The 20183-nt window shown below is 38.6% G+C and overlaps 1 protein-coding gene across 2 annotated transcripts in view; it reads left to right on the top strand.

Annotated features, from left to right (window-relative positions):
• Positions 1–132: 132 nt before the first annotated feature.
• tmem198a (transmembrane protein 198a) overlaps positions 133–20183 on the top strand; it is a 35037-nt gene continuing 14986 nt past the window's right edge. The window contains exon 1 of one of the 2 annotated variants that reach the window (XM_022680229.2): positions 133–590. The gene's annotated coding sequence lies outside the window, so the exon portion shown is untranslated. Of the gene's footprint in view, positions 594–20183 lie in introns of both variants that reach the window. The other variant, XM_007259939.4, reaches the window with a different exon arrangement.

The following is a 20183-nucleotide window of genomic DNA, read 5'->3' as shown; positions in this document are numbered from 1 at the left end:
TATTTATTAATTATTATTAATTAATGTCTGTTTAAATATAAACGCACCTTTTTGATAATGTGAAAAAAAAAATCTCACGCTGTGTGTGTGTGTGTGTGTGTGTAGTCTGTGCTGCTGCGCCCCCTGCTCTCTGTAATGGTACAGTCCAAACAAAGCCTAGAGCGGGTGAAAAGCTGAACCGAGCTGGATCTGCTGGACTAAACTGAGCCCAGATAACCGAGATTACAGCGCTGAGAGACACTGACCAGCGGGAATGACCAGAACCCGAGCAGAACCCGAGCATGCCTGAGAACAAGCAGAAATACTTATGGTCTGGTTTAAACCAATGGTAGCGCTTCTGTTCTCCAGCACAGGAGCAGCAGCAGTAGTGGTGAGGAGAAATTCACCTGTTATGAATATCCAGAGTGGAAATGGCCGTTAAACTCAGCCTGTGTTCTGGTGTTCACTGATGGAGACAGAGATTTGAGCTTTGTGGAGGATGCTGAGCTTATTTACAGCCTTTAGACTCGAGTAGTTTCTATATTGAGGGAACTCGAACTCCTGAATGAACCGTGGAGCAGCAGCAGCAGGAGGAGGAGGAGGAGGAGGAGGTGGTAAGTTTTTTTTTTTTTTTTTTTTTTATGTTTGGGCTCAAAACAGAACAATACACAACTCAATACAGAGCATTCAGTCTTTTTTTATAAGGATACACCCTGGAAAACGTGGGAAATGTTGTGTTAAAGCATCTACATTGTAAATCTAATGAGGTTGTGATGGGATGGGACACTGAGTTCCATTCTATATTAGGAATTAAAAGACAAATAATGGTTATAATGTGGGTCAAATAGCATTTTTCATTAATAGACCACACCTGCATGGCTTCACATCAGTCGTATCGTCCGTTTTTCATCTAAAAATGCCACTAGAAGCACTTGAAGACGACGTGCTATTGTTCTCAGCTCTCTCAGCCTCTGAGTCCTTTTGTTTCCTCCCTCTGTGTATCTCTATTGGCTCTCACTGTTTTGGTCTGTTTTCATTCAGCAGCTTGAATAACGGTTGGCCAGCCCTTTGTATTGTATAAAAAAATCATCAGTGAATAGCAATCAGACATGTAGCTGTGTGTGTAATTATTTAATGGGTAGTAATTATGAATAAGCCCTGTAAATATCATGTAATATTTTTAACCCCTTTATACGAGATGATATTCCCTTGGAAAACAAGTGGAAAGAGCTAATGTAATGTCACGTGGTCCGGATGACAGAAGCTGCTGTTTCTTTTTATGAGAAATGGGAGACATTTATACACGGCTGTGGGTTTATTACACTTTAAACTGAACGTTATGTTTCAGATGGCTTCCTGTGATTTGTGAACTGTACACCAGCTCACATGCAAGTAAGTACACAGTGTTCACAAACCAGCTGGACTGTCTCATAGTGAAGAGCCAAGATTGCTTTGTGTTGATGTGTAGAGATGCTACAGTTATGAACGTCCCAATATTTTTTGATGATCTATTGTCTATTAAATAATTACAATAAACAATATTATTGTTTTATTATATGCCACTGATATAAGCTAATCATATTAAAAATAATAGAACACATTTTTAAAGCACATTGAACCATAAATTTAGATATTACAGATATTTGTTTCATTAGAATTAAATAAAAATGCACAAATATCCTAAATACATAAAACAGACAAAAAAAAAAAACATTGTAAACAAAGTTGACATAACAGTTTTTTTCACATAAATGAGATTTTTTATACAAAGAAAAATATTATAGACATTGACAAAGTAAGCAAAAATGATTGAGAGTATGTATTAGGGGTGGGCGATGTGGCCCTACAATAATATCATGATATTTCATGGTATTTTTGTGATAACAATACTCTTGGCGATTCTTAAAAAAAAAATTAAGAATACACTACTGCAACAAAATGAAAATTAAATTGCATAGGATATAATATGGCACACCCCTAGCTGAGATATTAAAATATTAACTATTTTTTATTAGATTTGTAACAGAATGGAATGATCCATTTATCCATATATCCAGGATTAAAGAAAAATAAATGATACTGGACATATATAATATGTCTCTATAATCTGTCTCTATATAATGATTAATGAGAACAGTGTAATTTTTTTTTTGTTGCTAAAAACAGCAAAACATTTGTAGCAACCTAATATGATAATTAGAGGTGGGTGATATGGCATGATATTTCAGGGTATAATATCATTCACGATATTCAAAAAAGTTTTTTTAAATAATGTGACATACCTTGCCACAGTACTACTACTTCTACTCTGAAACTGTATTTAACACTTTGGAAATCGAACCATGATATGATGTTTTGCTTAAAACACACTATCGTAATCTTTCAAATTAACTGCTTAATAAGATAAATTATTTAAGATGAAAACTAAAACACTAGAAAGGAACTATTCTACACTGAAGGATGGATCACACAGCTCAAATTATATAATGCATTTTGATCACATTATTCCGGCTTCTGTTGGCTAAAGTATCAGAGCTGGGGAGTCACACTTTCCTCTGAGTGTGCTGGCTGCCTAGTGATGCTGCATCAGCAGCAGAATAAAAAGAGGTGGTCACTGAGGGGGTGAATACAAATGATTTGGAGTGCTCACCCTCCTGGTGTTGGGGGCAATAATGGAGGATTGGGTGGAGGATATGTGGCCTTCCAAGACTAAGAAGGAACGGGGCTAAATTTAGAAATAATTTATTTAAAAAATAGAAACTGTGAATATTCCTTTGGTGTCAAGCAGTAAAAAATTGCAGGATTAATTGAATTTTCCGTACATGACAATAAGAGTCAGGGTATTTCACACTTCTACAGTGAACTTACAATTAAAATGTTGAAACCTTATATTTTGAAGTATTGCTATATCAAATATGATTTCGTCTACTGATAGATTTTTTTGCTCATTACTGCTATTAAACCAGTGCCATCTCATTTTTACAAGTATTAAAACATTTGGATAAAATGTTTTTGCACAGTTAAATACATCTTTTGTAAGTTTTTGTAAAAGGGTTCTAGCAGTGTTCATTCAAGAAAATAGTCCTAGTATTTAGCAGTAGGGTGTCACTGTCTCTCCATTCTGACTGAATCAGCACAAGACTGAGTCACTCCTGTAGAGCTTTTGAGTGAGAAGTGTTAATGACATTCTGTTCAAGCACTTTTTACATTTCACACTTGCTTTCTAACTGCAAATTGACATGAAGTGGATAAGAGTAAAAAGATCAAGCAGAGTGTGTACCCTGTGGCATGTGAGGGTGCCAATCTTGGCTTCAGGTGGTTGTCATGTAATACTTACATGTATTAAACAGTAAAAGGTGGATTTGCAAGTAATTGAAAGGTCAGATAACTGTTTCGCACTCCAGTTTTCTCTGGGAAAATGATGACGGAGATGCTGTGGCGGGATCGCATTTCATCTGGTAGTTGTAAGCGAGTCTTTGGGGGAAAAAGTTCAGACACTGTTTGATTTCCTCAATCTTGTCATACTTGAGAAGCATGAGACCCAGCCATGAATAATTAAAGAGCATGTACTTGATCTGCAGACATTTCTCGGCACAAAACAGTGCAAATTAAATTACAGAGGAGACACAGTTGCATTTACAAGATTTAAAAGCTTTTGTGCTGCTCATTTTTATTGACCAGCAAAATGCCTGAGGGAATGTGTGCAGGATTAGGATAGAGATGTCCAACATCCCCTCTGTGATGAAATTATAAACACATCTTTACTGTAACTCTACTCTTAAATAAGCGGAAATTGCGCACTCCTGGTTATGGTGGAGGTGCTGGGCTGCTTTTTGGAAAAAGATGCATATCCCAAATTCTAAGATTAAAAGATGCTTTTTGGTATTCTTTTCAATTAGAAAAAAAGCTATGTAGAACAAAACATCTTTAAATAATTAGCTGCACATTAATATTTTTTTAGTAAAATCGTGTTCTCTGTCTTACAATAAAAAAAATAGGTGCACTCATTGTTCAGTTATAAACACAGCTTGTGTAATGTTCACAGAAAAGCAATGCCAAAAAACAGCTATAAATAAGCCAATAGGTCTGTGTGTATACACATCACGATACAGGGGGTAAATTTTAATATATATATTGTGGTTTTACCACACCAAAAAATTAACCACTGTCTGGCACCAATCTTTACATATAAACTAATAATGTAAAAAAAAATATATATAGTGTTTTTGAAAAGGACACAGTATTGCTAGACATAACTGTGATACTTTTATATATTTTTATATATATATATTTATTTTCATACACCCTTAGTCACCCAATGCATGGCTGGATCATCCATTCTTCACCCTGATCCCTGAGGCACGGTGCACCCCACGTTTTAGTGGCTTTTCCTGCTTCCAAATGCGAAAGCTCTTTTTAGAGTTGCAGGGGATGTGTTAAAGCAGGAAATCCACTAAAATGTGCAGGGTGCCTTTAGGACTAGGATTAAAACTCTTTTGTATGAAGAACATTTCGGCTAGTGATTAAGCACCATTGCCTTAGAGATGAATGGGAGTGGTGTTTGAAATCCTGATCATCCAATTTTATTACCTAACCTAACAAACATTTTTTTATGTTATTTAATTTTTTTATAGCGTCTTTTTTATAACCCAAAAATGCTTACAATCAACTCTCTAAACAATTACCTGCTCTCAGCACACATGTAGTGAAAAGTGACATCTAATTGCAAACAGCATACTCTCAACCGGAAACAACCACATTGACCCAGGATGGATTGGCAATCCATATCTGGGAAGACCGCCATAAACACATTTACTAACATGCATGAACACTCACTCACACACACCAGAGATGTTTAGAGTAACCAAATTAGCTGATCTCCATGTTTTTGGCCCGTGTGAGGGAACTGGGGTATCCAGTAAAAACCCACATGGACAATTTTACAACATCTTAGCCTTCTTAGTGTAGCAGATGCCAAACTCTTGGTTACAACCCTTGACCTTAGAAGAAATATTAGATGAGCAGGTGTTTACAAACTTTTGAACATGCCAAGGATAAGAAATGAGAAATCCCCGATTAGGGAGACACGTGCATTGTTCAAATCTGGAAATAAACATGTTTTGCTTTTTTGAGTCTGGGAGTTGTACCAAAGCATGAACTCATTCAGTGTTCCATTGTTGGCCCCATTACCCCAATATGCTCATAAAACATGTGCTCTTATGATGAGATGCAGATGTGTGGACACCAAAGCTAGCGTGGTGGTAGTAGTGGTGTGAACTGGTGGGGAGTGGTTGGGGAAATGATGATGAGGGTGAAGCTGAAGCTGATTGAGATCCAGCCAGCGTCTTGTATAATGAAAGCAGTTATGTAATAATGTGGCTATGAAGGCGGCGGCAGTGTTCCTCTGAGGGACCGTCCAACTGAGTTACGCTACAGCAGACCAAACATTTTCATATCTCATCTGAGATCAAAACAGAGTGAGAGTGAGAGCGTGGAGAGGAGAAAGGGAGGGTCGGAGTGAGAGAGAGATGTTAGCGGAGAAAGTGAGATAATGTGGTTGGACACGAGCAGGCTAAAGTGAAAAATAGAATACAAGGGAGATTGGGGGGATAGCAGGAAAGACACAAGGGAGTAAAGTAGAGAACGTGAGAACGAGACGGAGCGGAGGGGCCAGTGTGAGAGAGGGAAAGTCAGTGTTAATCCCATTATCCCTGTCAGTGCTGTCCTACCCACCAGCTACAGCTCCTCCATGTGGATTGTGTTCTGGGGGGCAGCTAGTGGATTGAGCTGGATTTGGTCTCAGTGGCCCTGATTTAGAGAGCGCTTAAGAAACATGCTGCTGCTACTTCCATGATTAATTGCTCTCATTATAAATCTTCATTAGAGTCTGTTCCAAATCACATTATTATTATTATGGCTTTTGCTGGCAATTAAATGACTAATCAAGCAATCTACATATTATTTGGGCAGTTTATTGAGTAAACAGAGCTTTTTTTAAAAAGGCCAAATGAGATTAATGAACTTTAATTGATCAATAACATAGCGTGTATAATTTTGTTTATAAAAACTCCAGATTGTCCTAATTGAAAAATAAAAATCTCCTTAAACTCATAAAAAATGAATATACACACAATTTGGACAAAAGTTTGTATAATTATATTCAATAATTGAATGGTCTTCTGAAATCAGAGTGTTCCTTTTATCCTGCATTTGTTGGTATAACTGTTGCTACTGTCCTGTACTAAATAGGGCAGCAATTAACTATTATTTTGGTAGATGACTAATCTGATGACTTCTGCCATGTTCTTCATCTTTAAAAAAACATTAGTAGCAACTGATCATAAGATTTGAAAGCCATTTAAAATGTCACTTTTGGAGTTGTAAACTGTGTAAACTGTGTTATTCATCTCCCATTGCAATTCTGCAATTCTGTACCCAGCACTTGTGTAATGTGGTACTGTTACAAATTAACGATTAGTCGACAATGAAATTTGTAGTCAACAAATTTAAATAGTCGACATTGGTTGATTATATCGACTAATTGTTGCAGCCCTAGTACTGGAAAGCTTTCTACTAGACTCCTCATATTGCTTCGAGGATTTGATTGCATTCAGTGACAGTGAAAATAAGAGTAAGTGAATAAAATGAGATTGAATTAATAATAATAATTAAATTATATTAATCATTAGTAAAAATATGTTATATTTGTTTAAAAGTCACTGTAGTATTTCTACAGTAGGACCCTTCAGTACTGATTGGCAGACATTTAAAAAGATGTGACAGTTAACAACACATTAAATTATACAGTGTTTTGTGTTGTAATGCAAAACCTTTGTCCTAAACCGGATAAAAATACACAGTGTCTACAAATAACAAGACAATGCTTCTAATTAGTTAATTAATTCACTTGTTGATAACACAGAAGATCAACTGTGCGCACAGCTTATATAACTTCCATTGAAACACACTGCCCAATACAATGGGACTGTGCCTTAGTTCACCATGCCCGATTCTTTATATAGGCTTGAGGTGTGCAAAACCCTCTAGCACTGGGTTTTGGAGCTTTGTATCTGTGTTCTCTGGAGTAAAAAAAGCTTCATCTGATACACCGCATTAACATCTAGCGTAACATCTTCCAAGAAGAGCAGAGGTTGTTTCTGTAGCACTCCTTTGTTTTAAAACCTTCAAATTGGGTTGCGCAATATGTTGTTTTAGCATTGACCTTGCAATGGGCACATCACAGGATGTGTGGTGTCATGTAAGGAATATCTAAATCATTAAATATAAAACATATGATGCTACATTACAGTTTGATTGATGCAAAAGTAAAATTCACACTTCTCATTTCTATGACATATCTTACAGAGGGAGAGACTAAATCGGGCTAATATAATTTAATTATTTCACACTAATCTTTGGTACACAGAGGAAAATGTTAATATCGTGACATTTGGATTGTTCACATTTGGGCAAATCTGCTGACAATTTTGTAATATGTGGGTATATATATATGTATATATATATATATATACATATATATATATACATATGTATATATATATATATATATATACATATATATATACTAAAAGATATAGCAATATTATTCCCCCCCCCCCAATATTGTGTAATCCTAAATTTGATCATATAATCCTGAAGTACATTTTCCTAATGTAATGTCATGTAATTTCTATTCAGAATGCAGTGTAGTCCAAGCTGTCCAAGGTTTAATCTCTGTCCTGAAAGCCAAACTGTAATGTAATTTGTAATCCAAATCAGAGTTTTGATTTAGATAAAAAAAGAGGATACCAGTGTGTCCAGTTAAGGGCACTATGTGTAGTTCTTCACACATCTGTGTTGAATGTGTCGTGGTGTCAAAATCCACTCTGACTGCTCAGATGGATTATGGATGGTTTAGAGCTGACTCATAAGAGTATCCACCATCCTGGGAGCCGTAGATGTCCTTGGCACTGCATCTGAAGACTCTGCCACATGTTGTTGAATGTGATATAACAGGGGACATGCTTGGTGGTTCGTCCAGGTCTGCGTATTACTGAGCATTCAGAATGTGTCCGTAGTGAATACTTTTGGAACAGTTTTCAGGATGAAGAGGAAGTCATGCCTCGGAATAAATTGCAGAGAGTTGTCTATTAAAATCCCATTTAGTCTATGCCTAGGCTTAGTCTGCGCCTTGAAAGTAAGCCTTTTATGTCTAATGGCTCTGAGCCATGCCTTTGAAAAGTGTAGTGGAGAATCAATGCACCCAAGCTATGCACTCTCATCTCATATGGTAGTGAATGCAAGTACTTTTAAGTTTATTGAGTGTTGGGAGAAATTTCTCTTCATTGCAGGCAGAATCAATTGCCTTATTTATTTGTCCTTCATTTTAAAAGAAGTTTTCAGTCCTCGTTGTCTCTCTTTTTAAACTATAGTCTCCACACAAACGCACTGCAATCGCCCTGTTTGTGGCTTCAGCGTCTTGAGCATTGAGGTCAATCATCCAACAACTGGCACGGCATGTATGTGTATAGTGGCTGACCCTTGTGCTGGTTTGTGTTCTTCATGTTGGAATTGGCCAGAGAGCGAAGCCTTAATCTGAGTAAAGCCTATTTGGCTCCCTGTCTTCCTCTCAGCTCCGTGCAGCTATTCGCTTCAGCTGAGATGATGCCTCCAGCTGTTCTTCAGTGGGAGAATCTAAACAAACTGTTCTGATGCGTACTTGGCTTTTAAACTCCACTGCCCAGTGTGTGGGTTTGGGTTAATGTCAGAGACGTAATGTGGTGGATCGTGAGCGGTGAGGGAAACAGCAGTGTGGGAATGCAATGCTGCATTGATCTGAATGAGAGAGATTCTGCTTCATTACTTCATACTGTAAGAATAGATATGAAATGTGATGTGGCAGGCTGGCACAACTGGGAAACAAAATGAAAACAGGATGTACTCATTAGTGGGTAAGGTGTTCGTAGGGCTGCATGATATTGGGGAAAAAATATGGCGTCATATCAAAGTCAAAATTTGAGGGTGCAAAAATACCAGGTAAAAAAAAAACAAACCTGTGTTTAACATTTTGCGTGTGTAAATTTACTTTTTACGAGCGCAAATGTGAAACACGCTAAACCAAACAGCAAACCCATTGAATGCAAACTGCGAAGTGCGATATTTGTTGCGTTTTGTTTGAATTTTAAGCTAGCTAACTTTCCTGCTGTTCTTCTTTCACGCACTCCTCCGGCTGTGGGTAATAGGCGGTCAGTCACAAACCCCGAAGATATCGGCCAATAGCATTTGCTGAGAGAGGTGACCCGGACCCCGCCCCCAAACTGTCAAAACCACCCCTTTTTACACTCTAGCGCAAAACCCTCGCTCGAGCCAAAAGTGTCGTTGCATGCAATTCCCATAGCACACAAAGACAAGTGTGAATTTGAGAGAAAAAAAAACAGAGAGAAATTAAAATGAAGCTAGGCAGCGATATTTTTTTTTTTTGCTTGCTAGTTTCATATTTGGGCTTGCGAAAAGTAAATTTACACACACAAAATGTTAACACACGCAGGTTAATTTTTTCACCTGATATTTTTGTGCCCCTGACTTTTTACATTGATGTGACGCCATAGAAAAAAATTACCACAAGTCAAACTTTGAATGTTGTTATGATATTATAAGTTATGTCTGTGTATTGAAGACTTTGGGCAAATATAATCTGTATCTGCTAAATATGTGATTGAAAATGTAAATCATATGAATTTTGCTTTCGTATCACCCAAATTGCATCATGTTGAATTTTATTTAATTTGCCTTACATGACATTATACATACATATAGCAGTGTAAATAGGGCATATGCACATATTGCAATTGCAACTATGCTTAAACAATATATTGTGCAGCCCTAGTTTTTGTATTATAGTAATAGATGTCTTCTCGTGTTGACACGGTACAAAATAATTTTTCTAGTTATAATGGTTCTAATAGTCAGTCATTCCAGTGTTGTCTGTATTAATATAATGCTTAATGAATTTTTTTTTGTTATGTTAGATTGTTCTGAGCTTCATTAAACTGACCTGTGTCTGATTGAGGTCACAGAGAGACGCTATGTTGTACCAGTGCATAAGCGATGAACCTCTCACAATAACAGCAAGTTGTTGCAAAGAGGTATCATTACATTCCATTGAAAAGTCCATGTGTGACCACTTATTATTGGAGTCTAGCAGTCAGCATTTGTCTCAGTTTGAGTGGACAATCTCAAACTCAATCTCAATCTCAAAGACTTTCGTGTTTTTTTACTGCGGGTTTATTATCTCAATGCGTCTTCACCAGCTTGAGGCCTTGACTGTACTTTTTTCTGCTTGCACGTTGAAAGGTTGAAATGTGCCGATGAGAGCTGTGCATTACATCAGCAAAAGAAAAAATAATTGCTACAGTATGAGAGAAAGAGACTTGGCTTGTTCTGGCTTTCTTCAACTCTCTGCTCTATCACTTAGAGGCTGCAATATGGTTTACAACATTTTATCAACCTGTTGTCCTGAGTCCTGTGCTGGATTTAGATGTTTTAAACCTGTGACCTTTTACTTGCAGGCATCTACCACATGTTCCGCTGTGTCTCAGTGGGAGAGCAATGGAGAAATGGAGGTGCTTTTGATATTTAATGCAAAACAAACATTCCCCTCCTCTCAGTGCTCAATCAGAAGCCCTGCCCCCCAAATTCATGCACATTGTGGCTCGGCAAACTGTAACTGCTACTAATCAAACAAGTATAAGTGATTAATTATACCAAACATGAGTAAATATGCAAAAACTTTTGAGCAGAAATAAAGTTAACATATTAATACCTTTTAAAGGTCTCCTTCCGCTAAAATAATTTTTCTTGTTCTTTGTGAAATAAAATAGGTCTTTCTGAGTTGTATATGCATGCTGTTTATAAAACTGTACCTTAATCTTTATTATCTGCAGTAGCTAGTAAAAGAAACTATTCAGAAAAATGATTTGATGAGGAAAAGCACTGTGTCTATGTGTACTCCTTGGCTCGCGACACACAGGCAGAGCTGAAGCTGACACAGTCACAATTAAGCGCTAGGAACAGCATGGCAAATTTGTTCCAGTTATTTGTGCAAACAATATAATAAGTATTATATAAGCCTTGCCCAGTAATACAGAGCTAAAGAACAAACGGTCTATGGAAAACCACCACCTCTGTGTGTTTACATAGGATCTCCGGTGGATTTTTTGTTTTACAAAACTCTAAGATTAGGTCAGCGGCATTACACATGCTTAGCAGGGCATTACACATGTTGTAAAGTAACATATACCATTGCACAAAACTGGTATTACTGTAAAAATGTCTGTTAGCCATGGGCTGTTAGCCAATCAGAAGCGATATCACAATAAAAGCACTGTTATACTGGATCACTGGACCACTTTTTTCACAAACATCAGCTTACATGGCATTCATTCATTCTAGAGACCACAACTAGACATTTTAAAATGAATGAAAAAACGGTGGAATGAGACCTTTTAATGTTCTAATCTTTCATTGTTCTAAAATCTCTGAAAACACGTCATCAATGTTTCCACATGCTAAAAAAAAGAAACATTTGTTAAAAAAGAAACACAGCAATACTTTTTTTCTGTGTGTTAGAAAGCTCCTGTGGATTTTGAATGAGGCACACAGAAGCAGCTAAAAGCATGCTAACTGCTTGCTAATAGCGCCCCCTGCTGACCGCAAATCAAGTGTGTTCGTCACAAAGTTACTGTAATCATGAAGGTTAAATTATCCAATCATCCAATGCCAAGGTGATGTTGACTTAAAAAAAAACACTTAATAATTTACAATAAAATGGTAATGGAATGAAATAGGAAATTTATAATTCCTTTTACAGAAATATTAACATTTAGCCCATCCATGTACTGTAAGTAGTGTTTTAGTGTCCTGCCTTATCTGTGTGCCTCCTCCCTCCTCCTTCAGCTTTTACAATTGTCCTGCGTGACTCCCCCCGCTCCCCTCCGGCTTGTCTTCCCCTGCACTCTTCCCTTCTGCTCCAGTGGATGTCTGAGACACTAATCATAGCCAGGCCAAGAATAACTCAATAGAAGCTCTGTATCAGGCCCAGGAGCAGCCTGGGAAAATCACAAAATCATTTGATCCAGACACAAAGTCTGTGGCAGAGGTCACTCAGTCTCTTTCTGGGTGTATTTGAAATGTGTGTGAGTGTGTGACTGTGTGGGTGAGAGAAAGAGAGAGAGATGGAGGGAGAGAGATGTACCTGCATGTTAAAGAAAATGGAAAGAATGGCTCGTTTGTTAGCGCAAATTAACGCGGGGAAGAATAATTGCTCTCGTGGTTCATTGATTGCAGAATCTCCACACTTGTCAAAGCCCTGTTATCTGTGGTCTGCTGGAGAAAAGATCCTATTTCTACTAGGGAACGATCATTACCTCAGCCATGACTAAGAGCCTGGATGAAATGAGTGATGGATTGCTGCTTGCTGCCTCTGTTGCTGCTGTTGGTCTTCTAGTGTTTTGATTGTATTTTATTTTCTTTTCAATTTAAGAATCAGGAAAAATTCCGAAGTACATATTTGCTGTCTCCTCTCTCTTTCCTTCCTGCACTGTGTTTGGAGGCTGCTAAGGGCTCAGTGAGTTTAGTGGGGGTTCAAACTGAGGCCTCTCAGTTGGAAACTGTGCCAAGAGCGTCATCAAGCGCTCTCTGTTTCCTCTCCCACAGATGCGCTGCTTCGTTCAGTGTGCGCCGCTGAATTCAGGTCTATAGTAAAGGCTGGCTGACTGAACAATACAGGACTGATCTGAACTAGTGGGATCATATAGGTTCATTATGTGCACTGAGCGAGCATTCACTCCCCTGATGAAAATGACTGTGCTAATGGTGATTGCGCCTGTCAGCTATGAGATGGCTGATGAGACACAAACACACAATCACAGACGCACACTTTAGCATCCACGCTGCAGTGTGTTTGCCGAAGCAGTGATTATACTCGGAGCACCAAAATCCATGAACAATCTAGAAAGCCATACAGCGAGTTACACTGAGGCAGAGGGATGTGGATGTTGGGGGGCGGGGGTGAAGATTGTCACCAACAACTTCCTGATAGGAACATGCTGGTTATTGAAGAGCAGATAATTTCTCACACTGACAGTTTCTCTATATCCCCACTGACTCTCCTTATTAACTCTACATTTCTTCAGCTTTCACAACAGTTCGGACAGTTAAAGCAGAAAAATATTGAACTTGAAAGGGGTCTGCTAAAATTGAAAAACTGTTGTAAAGCAGCTTTTTAAACTTTAATCAACATGCTTCAGCAGGGTTGACCAAATATCAATAACTAAAGAAATATTACAGTGTAATACAAGCATATCAGAACAGACAATGCGTGTATTATTATTCTGTAAATCACAGACAGTATTCATTTTCCTTTTCTCTCAAACACACACAAACACACACACACACACACAACACACACTCGCACAAACACAAATGGGATACACTTCTAAGAGGTTTGTGCAGAAATCTTATTTGTCATGGATGAATTTAATAAAGCTGATGATGGCAGAAGATTCTGCTTCATTGTAGTACTTAACATGATTATATGTCTGCTTGATTATTGGTCAAATCTAAGGACTTCTCCATCAGTTAGTCAAAGAGAGATAATGTCAAGCTATAGCATCATCATCATCCATTGACTAGACTCTAAAGAAGAGACCTTTGGAAATACTTTAATGAGCAAAGTGATGAACATTGACTTTGAATAGGACTGTTATTTCTTTTATTTATTAGTGACTAGGGGTGTGACGAGACACTCATCTCACAAGATAAGACATTATATTGGGTTTACAAGGACATGTTTTTTTCATTTGAAACTCCCAAAATGCAAAACTGCAGGGTAATATGTCAGCGAGTACGGCTCTGCCTTTGGCCTCTACTGCGCATAATCTGGTTGCAAATTTGACAACATGGCAGACAATTTTCTATTAATTTCTTTTAACAAAATAGAATAGAATCATAGCCTCCATGTTTTCTACAGTGTATTGTGTTATACTGAGTAAATAAATACTCACTGCCTGCATAAGGAGTTTTTTTATCCACATTTTCACAGATCTATGAAAACTTGCATAGCACTGTCTGTGTTTTAATTTATCCAATGTTATGGTGCATCTATAACGCAAACAATCAAAGTAAAATGTACACGCCTCCAGATATGGACAATATATACCCGCTCATTACAATGCTGATCTCATGCAGGTCAGGAGAAGGGAAAGCCCATCCTGTGCTAATGGCATTTAGACCAGAAGCCCTAAACCAGATTAACAAGGTTTAACATAGCCTCAACCCTGTCCACTGAATCACTCAGCCTGACACACACACACACACGCTCACACTCACACTCACGCTCACACTCACACTCAGAAATACACATTATTTCTTTCTCCCCTGTTTCACACAGTCAGTCACACACATACACACTGAGAAAAACATTATTTTTTTCTCCCCTGTTTCACATAGTCACACACATACACACTGAGAAAAAGCATTATTTCTTTCTCCCTGTTTCACACAGTCACACACATACACACTGCATCTCTTAGTAATCTACTTTCGGCGACTTCACCTCCCTCACTCTGCCTCTCTTCAGGCTACCTCCGCTCTGCCAGAGAAACCTCCGCTGTGCTGACTGCAGCAAAATAAGGAAATGAATGGTTTATGAAGTTGCTCTTTTATCTTTGTTTCCCTTGAAGCCCCCAGACTGCCTCTGCTGTCTGCACTAATACTTGCAGTAAACCTGTTTTCTCAGAGTGCAGCAGTTCATTCCGAACGTTATTGGCAGTGGCTGAATTTCTGTGGTGATGATTTAGCCATTATTGTTTTTGTTTGTTCCCCCATTTTTTTCTAGTTTAATATTATTTATTTCTCCTGGAATTACATTTTTCTCACGCTTCTACTGATCTATGTCAGGGGTGTTCAAACTTTTTTTTCTTGGGGGCCAGAAGGAGAAATATATTTGAAGTCACGGGCCACAGACTCTGTAATAAAACAAATAATGAAATATACCACTTTAAATAATACATTTTACTGATTATTTTCGTTTACACACCATTTTACTTGACTTTATCTATCTTTGACAGTGTTGTGTAAACTAAGATTTTCAAATTGATGTTTCATTTCATGATGTCTCTTAATATTAAACTCCGTAATTACTGCAACTTTTAGACTCTTTTGCCCTTTTTCTGCGCTACAACTGAACTCTCTCGCCACTTGTAGACTCTTTGCGCACTCTCTCCGCTTTTAGACCCTTTGGCCCATTTTTTTACGCTACAACTGCGTGCCCTCTCCGCTTTTAGACTCTTTGGCACGTTTTTCTGCGCTACAATTGCGCACCCTCTCCGTTTTAGTCTCTTTGGCCCGGTTTTCTGCGCTACTGCGCACTCTCTTCGCTTCTAGACTCTTTGGCCCGTTTTTCTGCGCTACAACTGAACACTCTCTGCTTTTAGACTCTTTGCCCCTTTTTTCTGCGATACAACTGCGCACTCTCTCCGCTTTTAGGCTCTTTGTCCGTTTCTCTGCGCTACATCTTCACTATCGCCGCTTTTAGACTCTTTGGCCCGTTTCTGACACATAGCGTTCAAACTTTGAATCTCACATTATAAAAACCTGCTTAACAGCGGGCCAACTTTCATTCTATTTCTAAAATACCTCGCGGGCCACTCCAAAAAAGGAAACGGGCCGCAAATGGCCCACAAATGGCCCACGGGCCGTTATTTAGGACACCCCTGGTCTATGTAAATGGCATTCCAAGCCAGCTGAACATAACAGAATAGCTGAATAACTGTATAACAGTGCATTTCAGGACTTTTTTTTTTAACAAGTAGAAACTGAAGTACCTTCAACTGACCTTAAGGCTGGCGTGCTTTGAAGTGCTGTGAAGCAACTGATTCTGTAATAGTCCTTGGCATCAGTTACTTAGGTCTGAACTTGGCTCAGAGAGAAGAGATTTTTACTTTCTTTGCTGCTTTTTATGTTTTTGTTTGGCTGTAAGTTTGCACTTTTGAGAGCTTGCTAATCCATCATAAGAAGAACAAAGCTGCCACATTTACACTCCCATTGCGCTGCTGACTCACTTAGCCACGTAAATGAATTACTCCTGCAATTTTCACAAAACATGAGATCTCAAGAGATCTCAACAGCTCTGCACTCCCTAGTGCACAGGTCATGAAATAATGGCTTCTGTAACTAAAAAGTGCATTACATGCCCAATACTAATTCATGTGGGATTCAGTTTTAGAGAGGTGCTTAAAGCACCAGTGCTTGAAAGGTTAGGCCATTAATCTGATAAAATAGTTGTGTGTGTAAGAGTAAGCATGTGTCTGGTTTCTTGTTTGAGATTAGGCTCAGTCATACTCTGGTATAATGTCTAGTAATAATGTTTAATTCAGAACAAAATACACAAAATTTATTTGCTTTGTATATATATGCAAAAACATTAAAACCACTCATAAATAAAGCGAATAATGTTGATTCTCTTTTCTTGGATGCTAGAGAAATGGTCAGGCATGAATGCGTACTCATTTTGATGATATCTGGGTCAAAGCATCTTTAAAATGGAAAAGCTTGTGAGTTGCTTCAGGTCATATGTGGTGTGTAATTACCTGTATTTGTCTGAGAAGGGACAATACAAATCAGCAACAGGGTGTTGGGTGGCTAAGACTCATTGATGTATGAAGACAACAAATACTATTCCATCTGGGAGAACCAACAGAAGGGCAAGTGTGGTGCAGGAAAACCCCAGCAGCTTTGTCATTTTTACAAAATTTACAATAAAGTTTGCTGGCAAATCAGTCCAAGGGTCCAGTCACAGGCCGTGCACACGCTAACCACTTTCCACTGTCAGACATGCCTACTATGGGCAAACAACTGCATGCTTGTATGTTACTGTTTGTTGAAATATGTAGGTGTGACATACATAGGCTTAACTGCAATGAAACTAATGTTATTGAATTAGTTCTGAAATCTACTCTTTATTATGGACTATATATAATGAACATTGAAAAAACGACCAGCAGAGTCACTGCAAACGAAGAAACTGTATTGTATGGGCTCACGCTGTCTTAGTAAGTGAATGCTTATTGATTAGGCTATTGTTACTCTGGAACACATAGAACCACTAGACTTTGTGATGTACTGTTGCACTGTAAATTTCAGTTGCACTTCAGTAGTACAATACGCAAACCATTGACACTCAGCCTGTAATCAAGAGTATGCATGTTGAAAAAATAATTCTATTACATTGCAGTAAGGCATGCATTGTGTAAATGTGACTGTATGCATTGTGGCAAATTGGCGTTCTGTTAATTGGGATATCCAACGAAAACTACTTTTTGATTATCAGGGTCTGAAACACAGCACCAAATCAATACTTCATTCCAGCACGGTCGGGTCATGTGCCACACTGCTCTTGCCTCCCAGCTCTAGACTTGTTATAAGGTTATACAGCAAATATCACATTTTGAACCCAGTAACAGTGGCCATGTGCTTGCGTCAGCTATTCTAGCCACAAGAAGTACATTATTGACTTACAGTACAATATATGAACCTCAGTAAGTTTTTTAGATCTCAATATTGGCCATTGTGTTTACTTAACAACATGAGTTGGTGAATGTGAACGAGCCGATATGTCGACTTTTATTCATTTAAAACTGTGGGTTTCTTTTATTTATGTTATGTTATGAACAACTTTTTATTTGGGTAAATATAGCACTTTTGTTTATTTACAGTAAGCTTTGATACCAAATTTCTCCAGCACTACAGCTGGATCATTAGCATTGATGCTGCCCGACAGCGCTACACTGAGGAACCCTAAGTGTTCCAGTAAGCCAGGGCGATATTAACTAGCGGTTCATCACACATAGCAGGTTTTAACATAGTAAACATGCAGGCTACAGTCCGGTATACTCGCCTCTGCACGGTAAAAGAGCTAACTAGCGCTTGGCATGGTTAGCGGATAATGCTAATGCTGCTCCAGCAGTGCTAACCAGGGTTAGCTGCAGGCAACAGGCTAATAATACTCACCTTAGAACGGCAAAAGAGCTAGCGCTTAGCGGCTAATGCTAATACTGCCTTAGCCTCGGTACTGGAGAACTTAAATAAAACTCCTGTATAAAGCTGTAGCAGAGTTTCTTTACTGCTCCTTACAACCTGACTGGTAAAATTCATTCATAAGGAGCATTGGATTATAAGTAGTACTGACGATTTTTGGGAAAAAAATATGGATTAATGTATTTTCAGTTCGCCTTATAGTGTGAAAAATATGGTATATTGAAATATCTAATGCATAAGTACATCGATTTTCCTATTGATATCTCCCACTATAAATCACATATATATAAATATATATTGTCTCCAATGCTAAAATGATCTCATCGCATTACCGACAGGGAAAGAGAGCCTTTAAATTGGACACTGGAACATGATTTATTGTGTTTATTTGATCCCTGCTTATTGATCCTACTCTAAATGTATTCGAGCATATTTCTCTTTTCCACATTAGTTATATTTTCCATGACTTGCTCAGTACCATTTGCGTGTTATTGGACTTATCAGTGATTTGATATATTCACTGACTGTGGCCCCAAAGTGTTTCTTATGCGCTAAAAGTGTGGCAACAAGACATGATGGATGATCATGTTCGCTCAGGCTATGTGTGGTTGACGCTCTGTTTAACCTGGGCAGCACACACACACACACACACATACACAAACTGTCTGAGTTCACACACATATACACATGCACGTGCCTGCACACACGCACACACATACACACAGTGGTCTGGCCTCATTCTGCTGACATTCTCTCTGCGGGCCTCTCGGTGCCCCGTGTAAAATATTCATGTGGCTCTGCACGCTCAATAGGGCCCGTTGTGCTTTATCATGACTGACATGTCATCATGCTGCAGATGAGACCATGCTTCTCTCTAGCTGTGCCCTGCTGAGGACTAAAGAACTGCAATGGGTACAGCGCATTGGCGAGAGTGGTGATTAGCTTCTATAGAGAGAGCTGGAGTTCTGGAGAACGTGTCTGTTGGCTGCAGGGCTCGTCCAAGTCATGCCTAGGAGATTGCAGCCCAGGAAACAGCGCTGGAGTGAAATTCCTCCTTGTGCTTGTTCCTGCCCTGGGTGTTTGTATGGTTTAGCTGTCCTCCATTAGTGGGCTGGGCATCGGGCCAAATTGATTTGCGTTTTGCATGTTGTAACGTGAGCCTGTTGTGAATACAGCACCGCAGAAGCGCTGTTGGGCTGGCTGTTCATGGAACAAAATAATAAATAAATAAAAACAGGGCTTAATAAATTGACCTTATTTGCTTCCCACATTCCTTTCATCTGTCTTTCTCATTCCTTATCTTCTCTCAGGAAATGGCTTTTTCTCACATTTACTTTTACTTTATTTAATATTGTTTATATCTAATTTTCTTCCCAATTTAAAAGGCCAGTTAAGCAACCCTGTCAAATGAACTTCGCCTATAACAGATTTTATTTGCAGCTCTTAATGGAGAGTGTGATGCTTAAATTTTGAAAGACGCAGATTGAAGCACTTTCTGACCTTCACTCTCCAAGCACTGGTTGCATTGTTCGATAGGGAAAGTTCTAACTAGTGAACGGGCACTAGAAATGACAAAATATAAAACATAACATATAGGGAACGATATTGGAAAAAAAATTACATAGCATTTGTTTTTTTTTCCAATTATATATATTGCGATATTAAACAATGCAGGACCCATGACGTCACCAGCCCCACCCCCACCTACGCACTGTGTCACGTCAGAGTCAGCGCTTTTTCAGGTGATGACTCAAAACCAGAGGAAAACAGCAAACCAACAATAATTGGCCTTTTAAACTTGCCATTTAAATGGCCTTTTAAAAGGTAAATTAGAGTGTTTTTTTCTGGGATTAAAAGCATGGTTTTGGCTGTAACTGGAAATATCTGCATGAAACTGTGGGGAACTAAGGTGCACAGCTTTCGACAAGCTGTCTGCCGCTGTGTTCACAAGCACGTGCCAGGCCATGTGGAGGCCATGCGGTTACCTCGTGTTTATGCCCACTTCCCCTCCTCCTTGCACTTCTCAGGCAGCAACAGCCTGTTACTTATACAGACACAGATACACGCTGTGTATCTACTTCTTGTGTCATGAATAAAAACATTGCAAC

The sequence above is a fragment of the Astyanax mexicanus genome, chromosome 11, assembly GCF_023375975.1.
Source record: "Astyanax mexicanus isolate ESR-SI-001 chromosome 11, AstMex3_surface, whole genome shotgun sequence".
In the NCBI taxonomy this organism is placed as follows: Eukaryota; Metazoa; Chordata; class Actinopteri; order Characiformes; family Acestrorhamphidae; genus Astyanax; species Astyanax mexicanus.
The sequence above is the reverse complement of the archived record's forward strand: the minus strand, read 5'-3'. Positions and strand labels throughout refer to the sequence as shown.